The sequence below is a fragment of the Schistocerca americana genome, chromosome 7, assembly GCF_021461395.2.
Source record: "Schistocerca americana isolate TAMUIC-IGC-003095 chromosome 7, iqSchAmer2.1, whole genome shotgun sequence".
In the NCBI taxonomy this organism is placed as follows: Eukaryota; Metazoa; Arthropoda; class Insecta; order Orthoptera; family Acrididae; genus Schistocerca; species Schistocerca americana.
In genome coordinates, this window is record NC_060125.1 from 626610670 (window position 1) to 626633593 (window position 22924).

The window sequence follows — 22924 nt, forward strand, 5'->3', positions numbered from 1 at the left end:
GCCTTGTATGGAAGTGCAACGTGGTTTATAAGCAGTTCACACTAAGATAATAGAAGCTTTTGAAAACAGGTGGTACGGAAGAATACTGACGATTAGGTGGGTGAATAGCGTAGTTAATGGAGCTGTACTTAACAAAATTAAGGAGAAAAGAAATTTGTGGGACAGCTTAACTAAAATAAGGGGTCGGGAGACTTTTCATGTTAGCCGTAAAGTAAACTGTCATAGCGTGTGTGTATGGGGACTCTAGGGCATTAATGACATTACTGAACACGAAAGAGACTCACCTGAAGTCTGTGTTATATGCACCGTTTCTCGTGAAGAGGTGAACGGTCCCTTTTGTTTTAAGCTAAACACAGTGAATTGCCTGTATTAGAATTGACTTTTCCCGGAACTTCAGGACCCCGGTGACTTCATTTTCCAACAGGATGGCGCTCCACCACACTGATGCAACAACGTACGTCAGTTTCTCAGCGCTGGATAGGGCGTACGGGATCCCGAGACACTTGTCCTGCATTGTTGGCCTCCAAGACCGCCAGACGTGACCCCCCGCGATTTTCGCTTTTGGGGATGTGTGAAGGTACGTGCGTTCATCTCCCCTGAACCGCATGACACAGAAGAAGAAGAGAATAACAGACGCCATAACTTCTCTAAAAGCTGATACATTGTGTAAAGTTTATAAAGAATTTAGCTATCGTCTAGGTATTGTTCATGCTGCTGGGGCACACATAGAACATTTGTAGTAGCATAGATAAAACTAAGATTTTGTATTTTTCCATCCATCCCATGTTTGCAATTGTTGTGTACATAGTTCCGCGTAGTCAGCGCGTGCACAACTTTCCCACTAGAGCGTGCCCCGCTAAGCACAACAGCGCAGGCGCAGCGCTCGTCCGTCTCCGCACTACGAGATGGCGCTGTCTTGGAGACGGACCAAATTCTGCTTCCGCCGATCCGCGTATTAATCTGTAACGCAGCCAATAAAATTGCTGCTAACGTAGAACCTTTTCTCCTCGCAGATCACACTCGCGCGCGAGGTATTATAACGGGTGTATAGATCTCCGATTAGTCAATCTGCATTAGTCTGCATTAGTCTGTACCAGTCTGCACTAGTCTGCATTAGTCTGTAGCCAAGTCAGTCTGCGCCTAATAAGATTATCATATTCCTGTACATAGCCATGAAGATAAATGTGTAGACGTTTTGTCAAGTATCAGAGATATGTGAGAATAAGATTAACGTACCAAGACCAAAGGAACTTCAGATTGTCTATTATAAATAGCATCCAGAAGCTAGTTAAGTTATTTTTATGCTTGTTATTATTTTAATAAATGTGTGTGAAAATTAATCAAGTTCTGTTTAAAGTGGGTCACCGTCAATCTGCTACTCTAAGCGTGCAAGTGGCATTTCTATCGTCTGACCTAACGGCAGAAGATAAACACGCCACGATAAGACCACGAGACATATTGCTGACACTCGCCTACTTCGTTAGAGCGACGAGTCGAATAATCTGATGGTGTGTGTACCGAAGGTCTTACAGTACGCACACCACAGCAGTACGTTTTTACCCTTAAATATAGAGTTCTGAAGTTAGGTCATTCTTTTTGAAACACACTGTGTGTTCAAGAGGATTAACAGCAACCAAGAGGCAGAAAACGAAGTGAAGAGTAGGTAGCAGATCTGAGAAGATGGAACGTAAGGACTGCCCGAAGGCCGAGACAAGATTTTTTTGTAAAATTATATCGCATCGACCTCCGTAATTGCTTCCTGTGATTTTCCCCTGCGCCATGTTAAACCGAGCTACTATTAGAGAATGAAAATTTTAGACCACTGCGAAATAATTATTATTGTTTGCATGCTCCACATTCACGGAAAAAAAACGATGGCAACAATACAAGTTTACCGAACAATTATTAAAAAAATGAACGTAGTTTAGTTGAAAAAGAGGGCCGCATAATGTTTTATTACAGTTGTGGTTTTGTATCTGCGGTGACTGGAATTCACAATATTTATAACGGGATCAAAGAAATATATGTTGTCACTGGCAGGCGCGCGCGTAATACATACTTCTGTGCAGCCTGCAATGAGCCCCAGTTGCAGGTGAGAGGCAAGGCAGGAACTAAAACTCAAAATTTCTTGTTTTCTGAATGTTCCCCTTACAAAGTATATGGGAAGAGACATGTTTAGATTTGAACATACCATTATTTTGCATCAACAGATATATCTATACTGAGACACGCACATTTGTTGGGTCAAGATTCTTGGTTCCAGTTTGCAAAGAGCTGAAAAATTTTTTTTATTCCATTTCAGTGACGGGCAATATTTTGGTGAGAAATAATAGGGCGTTAACATTAAAGTTCTTAAGAGTAACTTACTGATGGATGTTTCTCCATAAAAATGTCGGTTTTATATTTTTGGAAACCCTTAGAAATGGATGTTGGAATACGAAAATTTGCATTGTTCTGTTAGCTGTATCATGGTGCAATATGATTTCATAATTTAGAAATCAGCATCCAGATGGCACCATTCTCTACACTGCCTTTTTCCCATATACGTATGAATAATGACCATGATTGTGTGGAACATTTCTCAGGAGGAAATTGCTGCAAAGAGTGGACATTTTCGCTGTCAAATTTATTGTATTATTCTTTATTGGTTTACGTTTTTTCCACACGCATCTGCGGGAGGTGCACACTTATGTTATTACATGAAGCAAACCGAGCAAAGTGGTGCAGTGGTTAGCACACTGGACTCGCATTCGGGAGGACGACGGTTCAAACCCGCGTCCGGCGATCCTGATTTAAGTTTTCCGTTGTTTCCCTAAATAGCATTATGCGAATGCCGGAATGGTTTCTTTGAAAGGGCACGGCCGACTTCCTTTTCCACCCTTCCGTAATCCGACGGGACCGATGACCTGGCTGTTTGGTTCAAAAAAATGCCTCTGAGCACTATGGGACTTAACATCTGAGGTCATAAGTCCCCTAGAACTTAGAACTACTTAAACCCAAGGACATCACACACATCCATGCCCGAGGCAGGATGCGAACCTGCGACCGTAGCAGTCGCTCGGTTCCGGACTGAAGCGCCTAGAACCGCTAGGCCACCGCGGCCGGCGGCTGTTTGGTCCCTTTCCCCAAGTCTACCAACCAACGCAAAACAAATAATCGATCTAAAATTAATTAGTAACGCTCACATATTCTTCATACATGAGAAATATGCATGATAAACGCAATTTGTCCGTCCCTTACACATGATGTTGTAGCAAACTAAAACTGTCTCACTGGAACTGGGAGTTACAACCAATTTTGTTTTGCACTTGGAGTAGCACCATTTTATCTTTAGATTGCATTCGATTTCTCGCTCTATTAAATCTTAGATTTTAGTAAAGTTATATTACACACGTCATTTACATACACAAAGGCGTATATTGATCTTTAACAGTTATTACCATAGACAGATGTATTAATCGGGATTACTTGCATTAAACTTTCGGAGAACAACTTGAGTTGCTGACAAGAGTGTTCGTTGATACTGCCCGACGATACCAGATGTTCGTTAGCATTCTCTGGTCCTTGGACGACGAGATTACACCAAACTTGCAGTGTCTGCTAACCAACTGAGCTGCGTACAACGTACCAAACTGAACTGATAGATTGATTTTCAACAAGGAAACCCTCATGGTGAGTGTCTAATCGGATAAAGATATTTTGTAGGCGAAAGATAAGTTTGCTGGGCCTACACCCAATGCTCAGTAGCTCGGTACGGGCTGTTGTCAAAGTTTCGAGAACATACCTTCACCGAAGAGTCAAGCAGTATATTGCTCCCTCCTACGTATATCTCGCGAAGAGACCATGAGGATAAAATCAGAGAGATTAGAGCCCACACAGAGGCATACCGACAATCCTTCTTTCCACGATCAATACGAGACTGGAATAGAAGGGAGAACCGATAGAGGTACTCAAGGTACCCTCCGCCACACACCGTCAGGTGGCTTGCGGAGTATGGATGTAGATGTAGATGTAGATGTAGATCTATCTCCTACATCTCTGATGCAAACATTTTGAAATGCACTACATTTTCAGTCATCCTGCACGTCATGTCACGTGCGAGGTCGTGTTGAAAAGTGATGCAACCCAATTTTTTTTCATTTTGTTCTCAGCATCGTTTGATGTCATGCACATTACTCATTCGACTTCCCTTCCTCGCTGATGCAAGTTTCGACCCTCTGCTACAAGGGGGACCGAATTTTTGCGTGTTATATTGCGGCGTGTAACTTAGCTATGTCGGTGAGTGAGAAATAGTGTGCTGTGATCGAGTTTCGAATTCGAGGAGTTCGCCTACATATGGAATAAGCTTTCCTTCAGTATGACAATGCCAGACCACACACGATCGCTGCGGCATCTGCAACAGTCCGACGCCTTCCGCCATACTGTCCCGCCTGACTCCATCTCATTCGCATATGTTTCCAAAGCATAAAGAGCGCTTTCGAGGGCTTCACTTTTATAGCGATGGAGTGGTGCAAGGAGAGATGAGATTATGGCTCCATCGACAATATTACAGTGACAGAATGAGGAAACTGATCTCTCTTTGGGTGGAATGTATTTGTCTCCAGGGTGAATCTGTCGGGAAATAAATAGGTAGATATGAAGATGTAGAATACGAATAATGTTTCTTTTATTTAAAAAAGCTTCAACAATTTTCACATAAAAAATTCGAAGGCATTAGGTTTTCGCAAAATATTTTAACAGATGAATTCGTCTACAGCTCTGCTGATTTTTGGGAGTGTTTTATATTTTTTTCTTTCTCATTTACAGGGCTTATTGTGTGTGTGAGTGTAATTTTATTTGTTACCAAATACATGTAGTGATAGTAGGCATCATTATTCAAAATTCGCGAAGCCGTCAACACTCCAAATATTTCGTATTTCATCAGGACAGAGCACTAGGTATACGGGCCTGGCATTCGACGATTTGCCACCAACGGTATGCGATTCTGTGGGGTTTCGGGGACTATTCCGTTGATGTGCCTCCCTTTGCAACAACTTTGATTCAACAGCGACGTGGCATGGCAACATCAGTAACTGCATTAATTCCAGACATAGTCACAAGTATGTCACGCGATCGATTATCATCGGTGCACTTGTAAGTAGGCTGTTTATGTTTTCTTATTGGCAACGTTACGTAGCGCTCAATATGAAAATCACTGGCTGTGCTGTGTGCAGTCTGTGGCTAGTTTGCATTGTTGTCTGCCATTGTAGTGTTGGGCAGCGGCAGCTGGATGTGAACAGCGCGTAGCGTTGCGCAGTTGGAGGTGAGCCGCCAGCAGTGGTGGATGTGGGGAGAGAGATGGCGGAGATTTGCAATTTGTCATGAACTGATATATATATATATTATGACTTGTGATGATATCAAGGTAAATACATTGTTTGTTCTCTATTAATATCTTTCATTTGCTAACTATCCCTATGAGTAGTTAGTGCCTTCAGTAGTTTGAATCTTTTATTTAGCTGGCAGTAGTGGCGCTCGCTGTATTGCAGTAGCTTGAGCAGCGAAGATTTTTGTGAGGTAAGTGATTTGTGAAAGGTATAGCTTAATGTTAGTCAGGGCCATTCTTTTGTAGGGAATTTTGAAAGTCAGATTGCGTTGCGCTAACAAAATATTGTGTGTCAGGTTAAGCACAGTCATGCATAAATAGTACAAAAGGGGACGTTTCATATGTCGACCCTTAGCCTAGGATACCTCACTGGAATCTTCTGATTTTTTTCTTGTAGTTTGTGTAATTAGTGTAGATTTTGTTTATTGCTAGCGCGTAATTATAGAGAGAATTTCCTTTGTAGTTGCAGTCTTTCATTGTGGTACAGTAAAACAGTTGTAGCATGCATGCAGTTTTACACCAAGTATTTCTCAGCAGCGCGTGCAATTAACTAGATATTTTTTCAGTGTTATGTTAATGTGTTCTCTTATTTTTGCTCTTCAAATTGTGCTTTTCTGTGTTGTCGTGTGAAATATTGTGACAATAATGGCGTGTGAAAAACGTAATACTAGGCTCCAAAGTAAACTGAGAAATGACAGTGAAGATGAAAGCAGTGTGTTAGCGCCGCAGAGTAATGAATTAACAGACATTCAAAGTAGTAATTTGGTAACTGTGCATAGGGAAATGGAGCGGGCGGCAAACAATGGCGTGGACAGTGAAACAATTAGTGAAGAGGGACGCATTATCGAACGATCGGTCGGCAACAGCTCGCCTCAGGAATCCGAAATGACAGGAAACAATCTCGCAAATACTGTAGATTCAGGTTTTGGTTCCTCACCGTTTTCTCAAATAAGTCAAGACACATTTTCTGCTTGTCAAAATGTGAATGCTGCCGGTGCAAATTCACTGCCGAAAAGCACTGAGGAACATGTTCCAGACACCAGTGCATTGTTATTACAATTAATACAGCAAATGGGACAAACACAGCAAAAGCTTCAAAAGTTAGACACAATGGAACAAAATCTTCGAAAGTTAGACACAGTGGAACAAAATCTCAAAAAGTTAGACACAGTGGAACAAAATCTTAAAAAGTTAGACTCATTGGAACAAACTCTTGAACAAACACGTGAAGACTTAACTACTGAGTTACATAACATTGAATCGAAATGTCAAAAAGTCTGTAATGACGTAAAAACACAAATTTGTGAGCATTTTCAACCTATTTTTTCGCGGCATGAAAATGCATTACAGAATCACGAAGCAGCCATAAAAGAACTGCAAATTATTGTTCATGAAAATCATGAGACCTTGCAAGCTAAATTTGACTCAGTTGCATCTACCGATTCGGTTATGCAACTTGCAAAAACTCAGGATAACTTAAAGGACACAGTAGATTCGATTTCAACACAAATGGACACTCTGAAACTTGGTTCAGAAAAACACACTGAGGAAATGTGTTCATTATCAGAGAAAGTAGTTCAACTTTCGGATCAGCTAAATAATTTATCTACGAAGGTAGATGATAATCTGAATGACGCAAAACCGGTAGTCTTTAATGACACAGAACAGAGCGAACAAATTAGGAAACTGAAACAAAATCTGAATCAAATTGATACGCAACACCAAAGAGAAATCCGGGAAGTACAAGATCAGCTGACACAGGTAATACAAGAATTACGTATTTCAGAAGACACTCGCGCTCCAACACGGGAAGAGGAACTTAGAAATACGCAAAAGCCACAAAATAATAACACAGGGCATTTCGGTAATTATGAAAGAAATTGGCAAGGTACACCGAATTTTGAGATGGAACCGCCGACACGACGTAACTATGACCGAGATGCTACTCGCAGACACGATGATTTTGACTATAAGCTGTTCATTACTACACGTAAATTCAAAACGTTTAAGAATTCTGCCAACGACATTCATCCACAAGCGTGGCTCCATCAATTCTCTCATTGTTTCCCTCCCAACTGGTCATTGGAGCACAGGTTAGAATTTATGTGTGGCTACTTAGAGAATGAACCAGCTGTAAGAATGCGATCGGTCATTCACGATTGCCACAGTGAAGGAGAATTTTACCATGCCTTCCTCTCAGCATATTGGTCTCAAGCCACACAAGACCGCGTAAAACATAACATCATAATGATGAAACATTTCGAACAATCTGAATTTTCCAGTCTTGTCAAATATTTTGAAGACATGTTGCATAAGAATCAATATCTTTCAAACCCATACAGCCCCTCAGAACTCATCCGCATTTGCTTACTCAAATTGCCTGAACATTTACGACATATTATTTTAGCAGGACGTTGCAAAGACGACATTGAAGCATTTCAGGGACTGTTACAAGAACTGGAAATTGACACAGACCGTCGCGGGATGCGAAAACAGGAAAACAATCACTACAGGTCACATCCGTCACAATTCCGTGACGACAGAAACAATAACTGGACACGAAAAGGCTATTCTTACAACGCAAATCGTGACCAAAACAGACACCACCCATATGACAACCGCTGGCAGAGTAATAATTGTTACAGAGAAAGATCGCATTTCCGCGGTAGTGACTATCACAGAGACAATCAGAGACACAGACAATATGGGAACCAAAATAATTATTATCAAGGGAGACAGAATAACTTCAGACGCAACAGTTCAGCGCGCAGTTACGATTCAGGGAGAAATTCTCCACGACTTAACCGACAAGAAAGAAACTACAGAAACTACCGACAAAACGACAGACCTGAATTCCATCAGAACTGGCGAGCTTTAAACAGAGCTGGGCCCTCTCGGCAAGGCGAATTTGTGGAAGTTAGGCCTCCTAATCCCAGTAACGACGCGCGGCAACAAAGAGACAGACAATGACTCGCACCGCAGGCATACACGTGCGCCGGCTGGCTCCGAGAAAAATAACATTATATCTGGTACTGCTAATGAGATTTTAATGCAACATTTTGGTTTACTTGAAAATACATTCCGGATTTAAAGTACTTTCTGTGAGATACCAGATGAGACAATAGTTAGTTTATGTGACAGCTACACGATTTTGTCACGACGCTACTAATGAGTGACAATTTACAATGTTGATTTTGCGGTGTTTCTGTTTTATATCTGCACAGTTTTTCTGTATTATTCTGGAAAGTAAAACATGTTTTAGTAGTAACTTTTATGGTACAGCTACAAGGAGACAGCCTTTTCTGTAGCACAACAATACGTTACAGCACAGTACTTTCTTCATCACGGCAATAAGCGTAATAAGTATGATATCTATACGCAAAGCATTTCACTTTGTTTATCATGAGGTCAGTACATTGACTTCTGCAGAACTTAGCTTTCGGAGGACGATAACTACGACACTTCCACAGAGATTATGTTGCAACAAGACGCACATTTAGCGCTACAGGACACGTATTTGAGTGATCAATTTTGTACTAAAAACATTTATTTTCAAAGATATTTGAAACACAATGATACAAAGTTTTCCTGTGATACATTTCATTCCATTGCAATAATCTGTAGCACCTGAGGGTATAATTACATTAATCCTCAGGGGGGTACATGCTTACTTTGTGTACCATGTGTGTGGCAACCACAAGGAACCCTAGCTAATATGGTATTTGCTTATACAACTTTACACATCGGTACCATATTTCTCTAACGCACAATTTACACAGCTATCTGATCATTTAACTGAGAGAGACAAACATTTATTTTTACTACATCAGTGACACATGTTTACGTAATTACACCGTTGGATAACTTCACACTTACGAAATTGTATTTTGTCTGTACTGTGTGAACTCTTCATATTTTTTTGGAACCATTGTGATACTATGAGAGCTTTGAATGATGTATTTGGTAAAGGGATTATGATTTTTAAAGTACGTTTGAGGCAGATGACACTTTTGACATGAGCAGAGAATTTTTTTAATTATTGGAGGAAGCTACGACGATTTTGAGATTTGACCGAGGTGTTATGATGTTATTTTTACGACGACGATGTGTATTATGCTGCTGAGGTATGTTTACGATTAATAGGCTGAGGCTATATGAGTTATTTGATTATGCTTCATATTTATAATGACGAAATATTGACGAGTGTCGATGGATACGTATATGTGTAATAAGGTAAGGAGTAATGAATAGTGGGTAGGGACTCTTGACTTGTGAAAAAGGATGTTGGAAACCAAGAATCGTACTTTAAGAGTTATGACATGTGTGAATCATGTGTGAATGTATCACAATGCCACTGAAAATTTTTTTTGGACACTGTTATATTCATAGGATTTTGTTTCTACAGATTTGCAACGCTAATTCTTGACCTGTGAAATATTTTTATGTGAGGCTGTCACTGTAGCGGTAAATATTTCCGTAAGAAAGTTAAGTGACCACCTGCACGTAATGCGTCGTGGGCACCCAGCTGTGTCAGACGCCTGGAGAAAAAGCCATTATTGCGAGCCCTTTTCAGCGGCACAGGTAGAAAAAAAAGGGGACGTGGGACGTGTCAAACACCTGGAGAACAAGCCATTAGGGTGTGCCTTTCATCGCTAATGCGACACCCTCGTTACTTGAAAACATATGATTACTCGCACTTTGTGCTAATTACTGAAATGCTTATGAATTGATGGGAAATATTCGTACATCTGCACACCTGATTACGACAAGCGTCTTTCTACGAGAGTTGAGAGAATTTCTACTAACTTATGAAATGCCACATGACTATTGAATGATATTTTTATGCTTTGGTTTGCGTAACTGCTTATTTCATTTGATACCTGTTTTTCAGCTATGTTGCAGCATTGCTTTTATAAAATGAAATGCATTTGCTAATGTGAACACTTTCTGTCAACAGATCTATTAAATAATTATTTTATGATCCACATTCTTTAAAAAAAAAAGGAGCACTTGGAAAGAAAAGAACAATAAGAAGGAACTAATAACAGTAACACATAATTTTCTTTTCAAGTACTTGGTAATTTCTTTTGTAGAATAAATTGTGATGCATCACTCTAATGTTAAGATGTGACATAGGTATTAGACATGGCCATTTTAGTGTAATATTTTTTCTGCTTGCGCTATGTCATGTTTAGGTATAAGTTGCTGCTGTTTGCCAGGCATAGTGTTATTGAATTTGACTTTTGCTAATTTATACTGTAGCTTGCTTTGCAATTTGCATTTTTTGCATTGCTGTTTATAATAATTGTTTTACGTGCTGCTGCATTGCCTCGTCCCTTAGTTTAGCATCTGAGCTCAGTAGATTTAAGTTAGCTTAAGAGGGGGTAAACTATATGAGAAACTGACTATGGAGAATAGGTAAAGAATGCATTGCGAAGTTATATAAAAAGGATTTGGGCCCAAATGAGTATTGTACAATCAGAAATAATTATTTTGAAAGAAATATGAACAGAATACAGAAAGCATGCTTGGATAAGATTTTTTTGGGGGAAGCAAAGGTTGAAATAAGACGAAAGATCTATAGAATGAAGTTTTGGGTTGGACTGCAGTACCAAATGTTACACTGAAAACGAACCCTGTCCTTTCCTATTGGTGTTATCCCACTATGTGTTTGTGTACCCTTGTGTAGTTGTTTTCTTCCTGTCTCTGTGTAGTTTCATAGAATTTTTCCCTCTTTTAATATTAAGCTACATTCACTATGATGAGGAATACTGTTATCATCAAATATAATTGGCATTAATAATATGTTATTTACTTTGTAAAGATATTAGACATTATTCATTCTGTTTAAATGCTTATGTGTGAAGTTGATGTTTCGAGAGTTATTCTGATCTTTTATGTACGTACTCATGTCATAATTCCTGTAACACTGATGTCTATGTTAGTTCGATTCTTTTGTAAAGCCTGTACTACAAATGTTATCTGTATTGTTATGTTCTTTAATGATGTATTTTGTACCTTTGTTATTGTATTCTTCTGTTATAAAATTGTAATTGTCACCAGTTCATGATATTATTAACTTGTAAGTTACATTTCACTGCACACGTTTCTGTTGGTCATAGTATATGGACAATATGTGAGAAGTTGGGACTGTTAGTGTTTGCACATGTGTTAATAATTCCGCAAGGGACTGGATAACAGCATTGCTGGTTCTAAGGACATGTCAAACAAATTTTTTGTGAGTGGACAAGGGGTGGTTTATGGACTTGCTATATTCTCCGCAAGACTCTTCGATGGTGATTGTGCACCTGCACAGTCGCAACAGATGGCTGCTGGCCGTGTCTACAAGGACTACAGTAGGTCTACATCTTTGATGATTCATTAATACCATTATTTCTACAAGGACTGCAGTGGGTCTGCACCTCTGGTGGCCCACCAATACCGTAATCTCTACCAGGACTGCAGTGGGTCTGCTCTGTGATGACCTACCTACCTATATTCATCATCTTCGAATGACTCTGCTGTGGGTTTGCTCTGTTGTGGCCCATTACCTGTCAGCATGTCAAGAGTCAGCACTGTCTTTCCGTTGGAAGGACACCACTACTTCTTCATGACTGCATGGAAATCCACTACTTCTGTGTGCATTCTCTTTTACTAATGAGACTTTGTAAAAAAAACTGTAATTACTATTATGATGAATGAACAGGACTGTCTTTATGGACTGTGAGAAAATTTGAGCTTTTGACCAACATTGTATCAATAAGTGTGTGCATTTGATTTCTTTGTTATTGTAATTATGAAAAATTTTATCAAATCATCATTGGCCACTGCCCAAAAAAAAATTTGTAAAATTTTTTGTGGGGAGCGTGGGGGCTATGTAAGTAGGCTGTTTATGTTTTCTTATTGGCAACGTTACGTAGCGCTCAATATGAAAATCACTGGCTGTGCTGTGTGCAGTCTGTGGCTAGTTTGCATTGTTGTCTGCCATTGTAGTGTTGGGCAGCGGCAGCTGGATGTGAACAGCGCGTAGCGTTGCGCAGTTGGAGGTGAGCCGCCAGCAGTGGTGGATGTGGGGAGAGAGATGGCGGAGGTTTGCAATTTGTCATGAACTGATATATATATATTATGACTTGTGATGATATCAAGGTAAATACATTGTTTGTTCTCTATTAATATCTTTCATTTGCTAACTATCCCTATGAGTAGTTAGTGCCTTCAGTAGTTTGAATCTTTTATTTAGCTGGCAGTAGTGGCGCTCGCTGTATTGCAGTAGCTTGAGCAGCGAAGATTTTTGTGAGGTAAGTGATTTGTGAAAGGTATAGTTTAATGTTAGTCAGGGCCATTCTTTTGTAGGGAATTTTGAAAGTCAGATTGCGTTGCGCTAACAAAATATTGTGTGTCAGGTTAAGCACAGTCATATATAAAATTGTTCAAAGGGGACGTTTCACACTTATTGTGGGTAGATTGGACGCCACATTGAAGTTTAGTGATAGGGGAATGAAGACGCTGATCCCAAAAGAAATTTTTATGAGTACCCCTTAATTTTGAACGCTAACAGTGCTGCTGTCACAGTCTTGTATCGTTCCAGACATGAGAAAACCGATCTCTGTAAAACCTTAGCTGATTCAGACGTCTGCAATGAGAAATTGAATTTGCAAGTTTAAAACCTGACTGAACCGTGAAAATTTTCTTTCAACATCTTTTCTTAAAGAATTTACTTTATTTACTAGCGATTCATCAAGAACATTAACACACTACGTAAGCGTGTAAGTAGTTGCCAAGGAGTAACTGATGGAAACAAATTAAATTTCAAACAATGGAAATTTTATTCATAAAAGCCTATTCAAAAACAGATTTAAAATTTATAAGCAGAAAAGCACCCTCGAAATATCAAGTTACAATTATTCAGAGGCAGAATTTTTTTTTAATTATTTGTTACATTAGGAGCCTTCGGGCTGAGAGCATTGCCGCTCTGTTTTAACACGGCCGTAGTCACGACCATTCACAACGAGCTCTGAAAAACCACACTGGTGCAAATGTGCAACACACCAGAATACTTTAAACCAAAATTTTTACAACTCACACAAACACATCAACTATGCACCCCGTAAGAGGAATGGAAATGGCACAAACATTCACACTAAGAACTTATTTTCGACCAAAAGTGCAATTTTCTTAGAAAGGGCTTTTACGGTGGAAGGGTGGCAACTTTATAAAAGTATTTAAATAAAACCCATGAAATTCAGACTTACATAAAGTGTACAACATGCTCTACTTTACACATATACCGCCTCGCAAGACGATAGGCAAGATAAAAACATATTTCAGGAATTCGGCCCTTACCTTAATTCTATAAATTCGTTAACACCGAATCCGACAAACATGACAGAAGCATCTCTTAATGTACGGAAGACCGACAGACAGACAGACAGACACTAATTGCCTAGCAAATGCGGACGAAAGACAGGCGAGCAAGCTGGGGAAGAGAGACTGACCAAGAAAACAAGTAGAATATAACAAGTAAATGAACAGCATATGTCCAGTCAATTAACTTCTAATAAACTGCGATTTGTGGCGGAGACCTGGTGCAGCACTCCGAACCGTCCGCTGCCAGGCGCTTCAACGAACGCAGGAAGGCGCGCCGATCTCCCGTCTCACGGCGTCGCAGCTCGCGCCGGCCAGACCGATGTCGTGGGTTGACTTCTGCTGCTCTCGTGTCGGCCGCGAAGCCACTACGCTTCGCTATACCACGTGGCCCACTGGACTCACGTGGCGAGCTCACGTGCGCCGACGCTCCAGGCGGACAAGTCATCTTGTGTCTCAGTGCGCGACAGACCAACCGATCGATCCAACCACCAGTGCCCATTGCCTGAGCAAACTCGAGCAGACTGGCGGCCTAACACATACTAGCACTCGGGACGACCGACAGACACTAACCGCCTCAACGATGCGGACGAGAGACAGACCCAGACTAACTTGGCTGACCAACTGACCAGACTCACCCAGAATGACAGACTGCCCTTGCTGCCCAACTGCCTCCGATTGACTAACCGCAGAGTTTTTTTTTTTTTTTTTCCTTTATTGAATTTCGATTCCCCCCGAAGGGGGCGGGCTGGCAGCAGCTTAGTACGCTGCTCTTCAGCCTACAGACTTTGTTTCAAAAAGGTGAAGATAATATATAATAAAGAACAGACGATAAAATCGAAGACTTAAAGGGTAACATGGCGAAAAAATCGTGGAACTTAAAACATAGAACAAAGGGATGATGATGCTAACAAAAATACATATGAAGCAGACAGGTAAAATAATAGACAGACAATTAAAAAAAAACAAAAACACGGCGACAGTCTGGTTTCTGTTTGCAAAGGACATAAAATTCACACCCAGCGACAGCATGGTTTCTGTTCGCAACACGGGAAAAGATGAAACAACACTGAACATTCACTGGAACATTGCGCTAAAATATGACATACCACAGCCGAGAGCACGTGGGGGGAAACTAGACAGATGAGGGGAAGATAAAAAAAGAGGGGAAGGCGAGGAAAAGCGAAGGGGGGGAGGCGGGAAAGGAGCCAATGGAGAATGAGGACCCAATAAGAGGGGTAGGGGGGTGCTTGGCAGACGCGACAGGGAGTGGGGAAGGCAGAGGACGGGAATACAAAGGGACTCGGGGGGGGGGGGGGAGGGGGGGCGAGAAGGGAGGTAGGGAGAGGTTAGGCGGGGAGAAACACAGGATGGAAGGGGGAAAGAGCCCAGGTAAAGGATGGAGGAAGGAGGGGGGTGAGGATCAGAGTTGATAGGAGGGATAAATAGAGGGAGAGAGGACATCATCCGGGAGGGGGAGTTGACGGAAGCCACCTTGGGAAAGGAGATGGAGGGTGTAGAGATGGAGGGTAGGGGGGTACAACAGTGTAGGCGCGGCAGGGGGCGGGGAGGGGAGAGGAGAGGAGCAACCAGGGGGTGTAGAGTATGCAGATATGTTCGAGGAACAGGAGCATATGGGGGGAAAACCGCAGAGCTCATACCGCCCCTTAAATGCACGTGAACAAGCAACCTTTCGTCTTTCACACCAGAGGGAGACACCAAAGCTGTGGTTGCCACAGTGGCGTCACCGCCAGTAACGGATGGCGACTGCTCTACACTACGCGCTGCGGCACGCTCTTCAAAACAGCAAATTTTACCACAGCTCACTGACTTCTCACATGCAATATTCTTGAAGCCCAACACAAAGCAGTAGCTATGAATGCTGTTTCTAAAAGTTCCATCCATTGGCAAAAAGTATGAATTTCTATTACCAGGAGTGACCACAGTTTTGACAAAGTAGTGTCGCTATCCATTTCGTAGTGAGGGCTGTCCTCGCGGGGGAAATATTTCGTCTTATTCTCCCTGCAGGGCCTAGTCGCCCCATGAAGTCTAACGTGTTCACCATGCCACTTCTCACAGTTAGAATAATATTTGTGGATTCTAGTTATCCTTCTGTGAGGTAAGTAGTGACAGTGTGCATTTATTGTGGAGAGGGAGTGCGACATATATCTTTTAAATGAAATTGTGATGAAAGTGTCACATCTTTAACGTACCAATACTTTATTTATTGAAATACTGGACATACTACTAGATGGTATATAACTATTGTGTAATAGTGTATATTCTGGCGTAGTGGCTATCACGGCGGTAGCTTGTGGCTACTTTGTGCTCCAGTCACCGATTGCGAAGGGCAAGCGTTACTTTCAGGAAGTCATTAAAGAGTGACCCACAAGTGGCCGATAAAGAAAGAGAACCGAAAGAGAATAAAAAGAAGCAATAACGGAAAGCAGCCGAAGAGAAGAAAGGCATTAAAATGAAGAGTGTGAAGTACAGGGAACCCAAATCTAGAAGAGCTGTATTTGTTGACAACGAAGAAAACGGAGAATATATGTACTGTGAAGCAAACTTTTCAAATTCAGGGCCATACGAGCAGTGGACTTAGTGCCAATTACGCTCCATATGTACACGAGCTGAGGAATAAAGTTTGAATTTTGTGGAAAGTGAATGTAATTTAATCGGAATTACGTTTTACAATAAAATATACCTTGAAGAGCCAAAGGAACTGGTACACCTGCCTAATACAGTGTATGGCTCCCGCGAGCACGCAGAAATTCCGCAGCATGGCCTCTAATAATCTCTGAAGTAGTGCTGGAGGAAATTCACACCATGAATCTTGCAGGACTGTCCATAAATCCTTAAGAATACGTGGCGGTGGAGATCTCTCCTGAACAGCACGTTACAAGGCATGACTGATATGATCAATAATGTTCATGTCTGGGGACTGCTCCTGGAGCCACTCTGTAGCAATTCTGGACGTGTGGGATGTCGTATTGTCCTGCTGGAATTGCCCAGGTCCGTCGGAACGCACAATGGACATGAATGGATGCAGATGATCAGACAGAATGCTTACTTACCTGTCGCCTGTCAGAGTCGTATCAAGACGTATCAGGGTCCCATACCACTTCAACTGCACCCCCCCCCCCCACACACACACACAATTACAGAGCCTCCACCAGCTTGAACAATTCCCTACTGATAAGCAGGGTCCACGGATTCATCAGGTTATCTCCATACCCGTACACGTCCATCCTCTAAATACAATTTGAAACGAAACTCGTCCCACCAGGCAACACGTTTTCAGCTATCAACAGTCCAATGTCGATGTTGACGAGCCCAGGCGAGGCGTAAGGTTTTGTGGTGCGGAGTAAAAAAGGGTACACGAGTGGGTCTTCGGCTCCGAAAGCCCAAATCGATGACGTTTCGTTGTTATGGTGCACACCTGTTGATGGTCCAGCACTTAACTCTGCAGCAGTTTGCGGAAGGGCTGCACTTCTGTCACGTTGAACGACTCTCTTCAGTCGTCGTTGGTTCCGTTCTTGCAGGATCTTTTTCCGGTCGCAGCAATGTCGGAGACTTGACGTTTTACCCTATTCCTTATATTCACGGTACACTCGTTAAATGGTCGTGAGGGAAAATCCCCACTTCATGGCTACCTCGGAGAGCTTGTGTTGCATCGCTCATGCGCCGACTATAACACCATGTTCAAACTCACTTAAATCTTGATAACCTGCCATTGTAGCAGCAGTAACCGACCTAACGGTTGCACAAAACACCTTTTGTCTCACATTGACGTTGCCGACCGCAACGTCATATTCTGCTTGTTTACATATCTCTGTATTTGAATACACATGCATATACAAGTTTCTTTGTCGCTTCAGTGTATTTAGTTCTTTGTTAAAACAGCTTTTACTCTCTATTTCTATTTTTGGGTTTTAAACTAAGTGGTCACCTGAGCCGCTCATGTCAGGCAAAGCGGCCATTTTGCCACTGTGTCAAAATTGAATTGTTCGAAGTACTTAACTAGATCCTAAAGTAATGGAACTAATCTATGTTTTACTTCAATAGTTGCAGATCATAGCCACTCACTTCCATACATTTCTGTCAGATGCAATTCAGTTTAAAAGAACTGGAATACCTGCCCACTGAGACCTGTACTCCCCTTCTTGAATTAATTCTCGCTTTTACTTGGACAGAAAATACGTGTTTATTTTCACAGCATGGTACAAGATAATTTACTGAATGTCCTGTTTTTCGGTAGATATAACCTTTTCCCACTTTTCGGGTAGCAAATATATTCAACGATAAAAAACTAAGTTTATTCCAAGGTGATCCACTTATGAGGCCAGTCTGTGAGAGCCATAAAAGACGTAAACTGTTGAGAAAGGCTAGACTATATGGAAATGGTAATCGGATGGGGCGGTGACCGGTGAATATAGAGGGGTGGCGGGGGGGAGTGGGGGTTTAGACTTCCACCGAAGTCCATTCAAGGTTTTCTTCACTAAGTTTGCCACATGTGGTTTGGCATTGTCAAGATCTGAATGTTTGTTATAGAATCAATCATTGTACCACACTGTACTATAAAATGAAAAGTAAAACGACTGCAAGAGTTACCTAAACTGCTGTGATGTAACATACCGATTAGGATCGTTAGAACGCACCTGCATGTGTACATACTCGCATGGTGGGCAAACTGCTCAGGGTAAAATTTGAAGATAAATATATGCTTCATTTGTCACTCAAATAGCGTTGTAATAATGTCTGTTCATACATGAGAGGGTGTCGGGCCTTTATGAATACTAGGAACGGAAAGATTAATAAGTATTCCTTCAGTCCGTCTCGACAGTCCAAAGATGATTTTACTCTTTTATATTTTTTATTAAGCTTGCTATTATATCTTTTGGATTTATTTGAGTTCGTTATGATAAATTAATATATTTAGCTTGAAAGACTTTTTTACTTTAACGTCATACAGAAATTTGTCTTCTCATAGATATTACAAAAGTGTCACAATAATAAATATGAAGACTGATCGGTACAATTATTGTTTTATATGAAATGTAACAACAGATGCTGAATAAGTCTACACTCAATCTCGTATCGTCCTCCTCAACAACAGCCATGATAAAGAAATCTCTGAATAAAAGCATGAGAAAGTAAAATAACAAACCAGTGGATCACAATCCCATAATGCAGTACTGACAGTATCAAGTATTTAAAAATCAACACTTTGTTAAATGCGATGTAATATAACAAAGTATGCCCACACACAGTTTTCTTTCTATCTCAATTCTTAGCAGTAATAATTAGTCTTCTGTAGTGTGGACTACCTAAATCTGCGGAGTTTGTTCACAGAATGTCGCTGCAATAGGCTGGCTGATGCATTAGTGAAAAAGATATTTGCGATGCGATACATCGCTTTAGCAGTGAATGTATAGTTTCCGTGTCGAATGGCATTCAAGTAAGCCATCCACTCCGAACACTGATAGAAATTTTCCCTGCAAACCACGGAATAAGTGGCAGAGCAAGGTGTGGAAACATCCTACCCAAGAAAAGTCCAGCTTCTGCAGGGAAGTAACAAGTAAGATGATTGTATATGCTGAAACAAGGTCATTATCAGCTTGTTAAAATTTTCTCCAGTCAAGAAAGAATATCCATAGAGAAGAACTTAAGTAAATAATAACACAACATCAAAACTAATCAGAAAATCCGAGCAGCTGAGCCTCAGGGTGTTCTCTCTGCTGCAGAAAATCTACTGAAGTACGGATGTGGTGAGGCCACGTACGGACAAGACGTCTCAGGAGAGAGGCCAAATTCGCAGAAACGTAATAAGTAGGACACCAAGTGTCACAGGCTGTGGGATACAGGGATACATCGATCCCCTATATCTCAAGAAGACCATGTAATCTCGGCGGAACCGCGCCTTGGGTATTTAATCTGTTTGCAATTTCCTCTTGTAAAGAGGACACTTTCAGAATTGGGCTGATTTGTAAACCGACGCGTTTGTATGATCCTTACTGATGGTGGGGCATCTGGAAACGTTCAAAACACTTAACGTCTTAGAAGCGTGGATCTCACATGAAATAATTACACTGACATTTACTTTATAAGCATTACAACTGGGTCACAAGCAGAAGCACCAGCTATAACTATTCCAGCCATAGCCTGATCATCCACACCCACCTCACAAGCAGCACCTATGAAGGCACAACCATCATCTCTATCAGCTGTGAACACACCAACTTCAGTCAAGAAAACCAGCCACTTGAAAGCCCATCCCTCTCTCCAGCCTATTCACTACGCATCCTTACTAACGACATAGCACCGACAACTCAAGCATTCCTGAAACCTGAAAACTGCCACACAAGCCCCGTACAACGCAACCCATGTGTACAACTCCCATATCATCCCGAAATTTTTCTACAGGACATCCTATTATGCCTGGATATTAAATTCCTAATTCCTGCACCTCATCCCTCCAAACCTCAACATATCACAACTCATGTTCCACAAGGAATTCGTAATCATGTAGTCCTCCGTCCTGACGCACACTCTTTCGTGCTGTACGGGCTTCTTGCCATAACTTTCGCTCCCCATGCCTCCCTGTTCGTGTTAATTACACACAATTCACACACCAGAAACTGCCTCTTCCTCCTACCGACTCTCACTAACATGACCAAGATGGCTGACCCCGATACCACAAACGACATTGGGGTTAAATTCCACTGCAAAATCAGGAAAGCCTTATGAATCCACCGTTATTCTGGCCCCCGTTCTTCAGCCACATCTTCTCTTAAGACCCTTCCACCATAGACCATCTCACTCACAATGGGTCCCACATGTCTCACCGAAAACAATATTCAACCTTCCGAACCCAAGTCCAATGCTACCAGTGCTAAAAATGGCTCATCTATGGTAACCATTTCACTCTTTATTATAAAAAAGGACCGACATGTTCCCAGTGCTAATCCAACCATATATACTGATATTGTCCTAACTTTCAGATCCTAAACTGTAACATTTGTAACTACCCCTATCCGAGGTACTCCTACAAACGTAAAGCTAAACCACTTACAACCAAACACGAATTGACAATTGAAATCTACCATCAGAAGTTAACCTTCACCCAGACAACTCCTTATGTCAAGATCCCTCCGCCTTCAAAACATCGATCTCCTTGAGCGTTTCCATACCCTCGATAAAGTTAGTCTTGTTGCCTGTTCCTAGTTCCATTTAAATACCACTGCTACGTGTTCCAAAAATCACTTCTACGTCATCCCTGCCATCATCACAACCTTCACAAAGCGCACATAACTTTTTCTAAGTACCTATAACACCAATTTCCACTCTCCATCCTCATCCCCTGAAGAAACTAACTCATCAGTGCAATGAAGTTCAGCCATGATATGCTGTGAAACTTAATGGCAGATTTAAACTGCCTGCCGGAATTAGACTAACTGGTGGCCGAGTTCAAATGTCAATCAGGCTCACAGTTTTAATCAACCAGGAAGTTTCATACCAGAGCTCACTCCACTGCAGAGTGAAAATTTCATTTTGGTACAATATGCTATCTTACCTAGTCCTGGCACAAATTGAGCTATATATGAAAACAACGGTTCTCAGATATCTACTCTGCATAATTTTGACAGAATTTCGATTATCCGCATTCAAAAGAACCCGTTTTTCTTCGATACTCAACAAAAGTAATATCAAGTCACAGTTTGGCATCAAACACCAAAGGAACGTAAAACTCAAACACTCTCGTAAATAGATTCGTAAATACGTTCGTCAATAACAAAGAAAATAGCCAGCCGGTGTGGCCGTGACGTTCTAGGCGCTTCAGTCAGGAACCGCGTGACCACTACCGTCGCAGGTTCGAATCCTGCCTCGGGCATGGATGTGTGTGATGTCCATAGGTTAGTTAGGTTTAAGTAGTTCTAAGTTCTGGGGGACTGATGACCATAGATGTTAAATCCCATAGTGCTCAGAGCCATTTGAAATAAGGAAATTGCTACAGTTTTATTCAGTTTTTACAGTAAGAGCGAGATAAAATCACACTTGGCTATTAAAATGTCGTAGTACGACGTCTTACTGAATCTAAACTCATATACAGTATATTCATATTCAAACTTCCCACCGAGCGGTCTAAGGCGCTGCAGTCATGTACTGTGCGGCTGGTCCCGGCGGAGGTTCGAGTCCTCCCTCGGGCATGGGTGTGTGTGTTTGTCCTTAGGATAATTTTGGTTAAGTAGTGTGTAAGCTTAGGGACTGATGACCTTAGCAGTTAAGTCCCATAAGATTTCACACAGATTTTTTTAAAAATTTTCCACCTATAGCGTGCCTTACAGTAGTAGCGGACACGTGGCCTGACTGTGATTGGTCAGCACTCAGAACTTAATGGCGGACGCCACAACTGTCGCGGCATAACATGTACCGCAAGAGAACACGAGAACGAGCCTGATAAAAACACTACATAGGTTCATGAAAGCACATGCTTCAAAAGAATCCGTAAACACATTTAATAACAGCTACAGTAAAATGAACGAATAAGATACTGGCAGTAAATAACAATAACTATTATTAATGATGGGTCAACAATGTCAAAATAGATAGCAAACTCTCTTCACTGAAATTAGAATTATTTCTGTGGACACAAGACACTGAGGAAGGATTGTCACCAAAGGAGAAAGAAATTACATTCAAAAATTAATTAAGTTATTTGTGTTTTTGTAGTGGGGAGAGAGCTCGGCGTTGCCACTTATCTTTTCGTAGACTATACGATATGACTTCAGTCGCCACTCGGTAATGCTGGCAGCGTAATTATCGTAGCTCCATCAGCCATGAAATTACATTGCATACATACTCTTCCTCAGCGTATAATACACCAGAGGAAAATATTATCTGCCGTTGCATTCTTTTCGTCGTAAGCTATTTAGACATAGATGTTGCTGTATAAATCACACTCGTATGTGTATGATTACAACGTTCTTTAGACACACGTATCTGTTACTTCAGTCACGTACACAGTTTCAAAATAGTATGCAGTGCAATTTTACTCGCTTATCGCAGAAGTAACAAAGGGTCTGCTTTTAGCTATCGGTATCGCGAATTCAGAGTTCTGGCGAAAACAGAACCGCACGTCATAAACATTTAAAGATTCTCGTCAGAAACAGTCAATGTTTTAACTAGCGCAGCAGC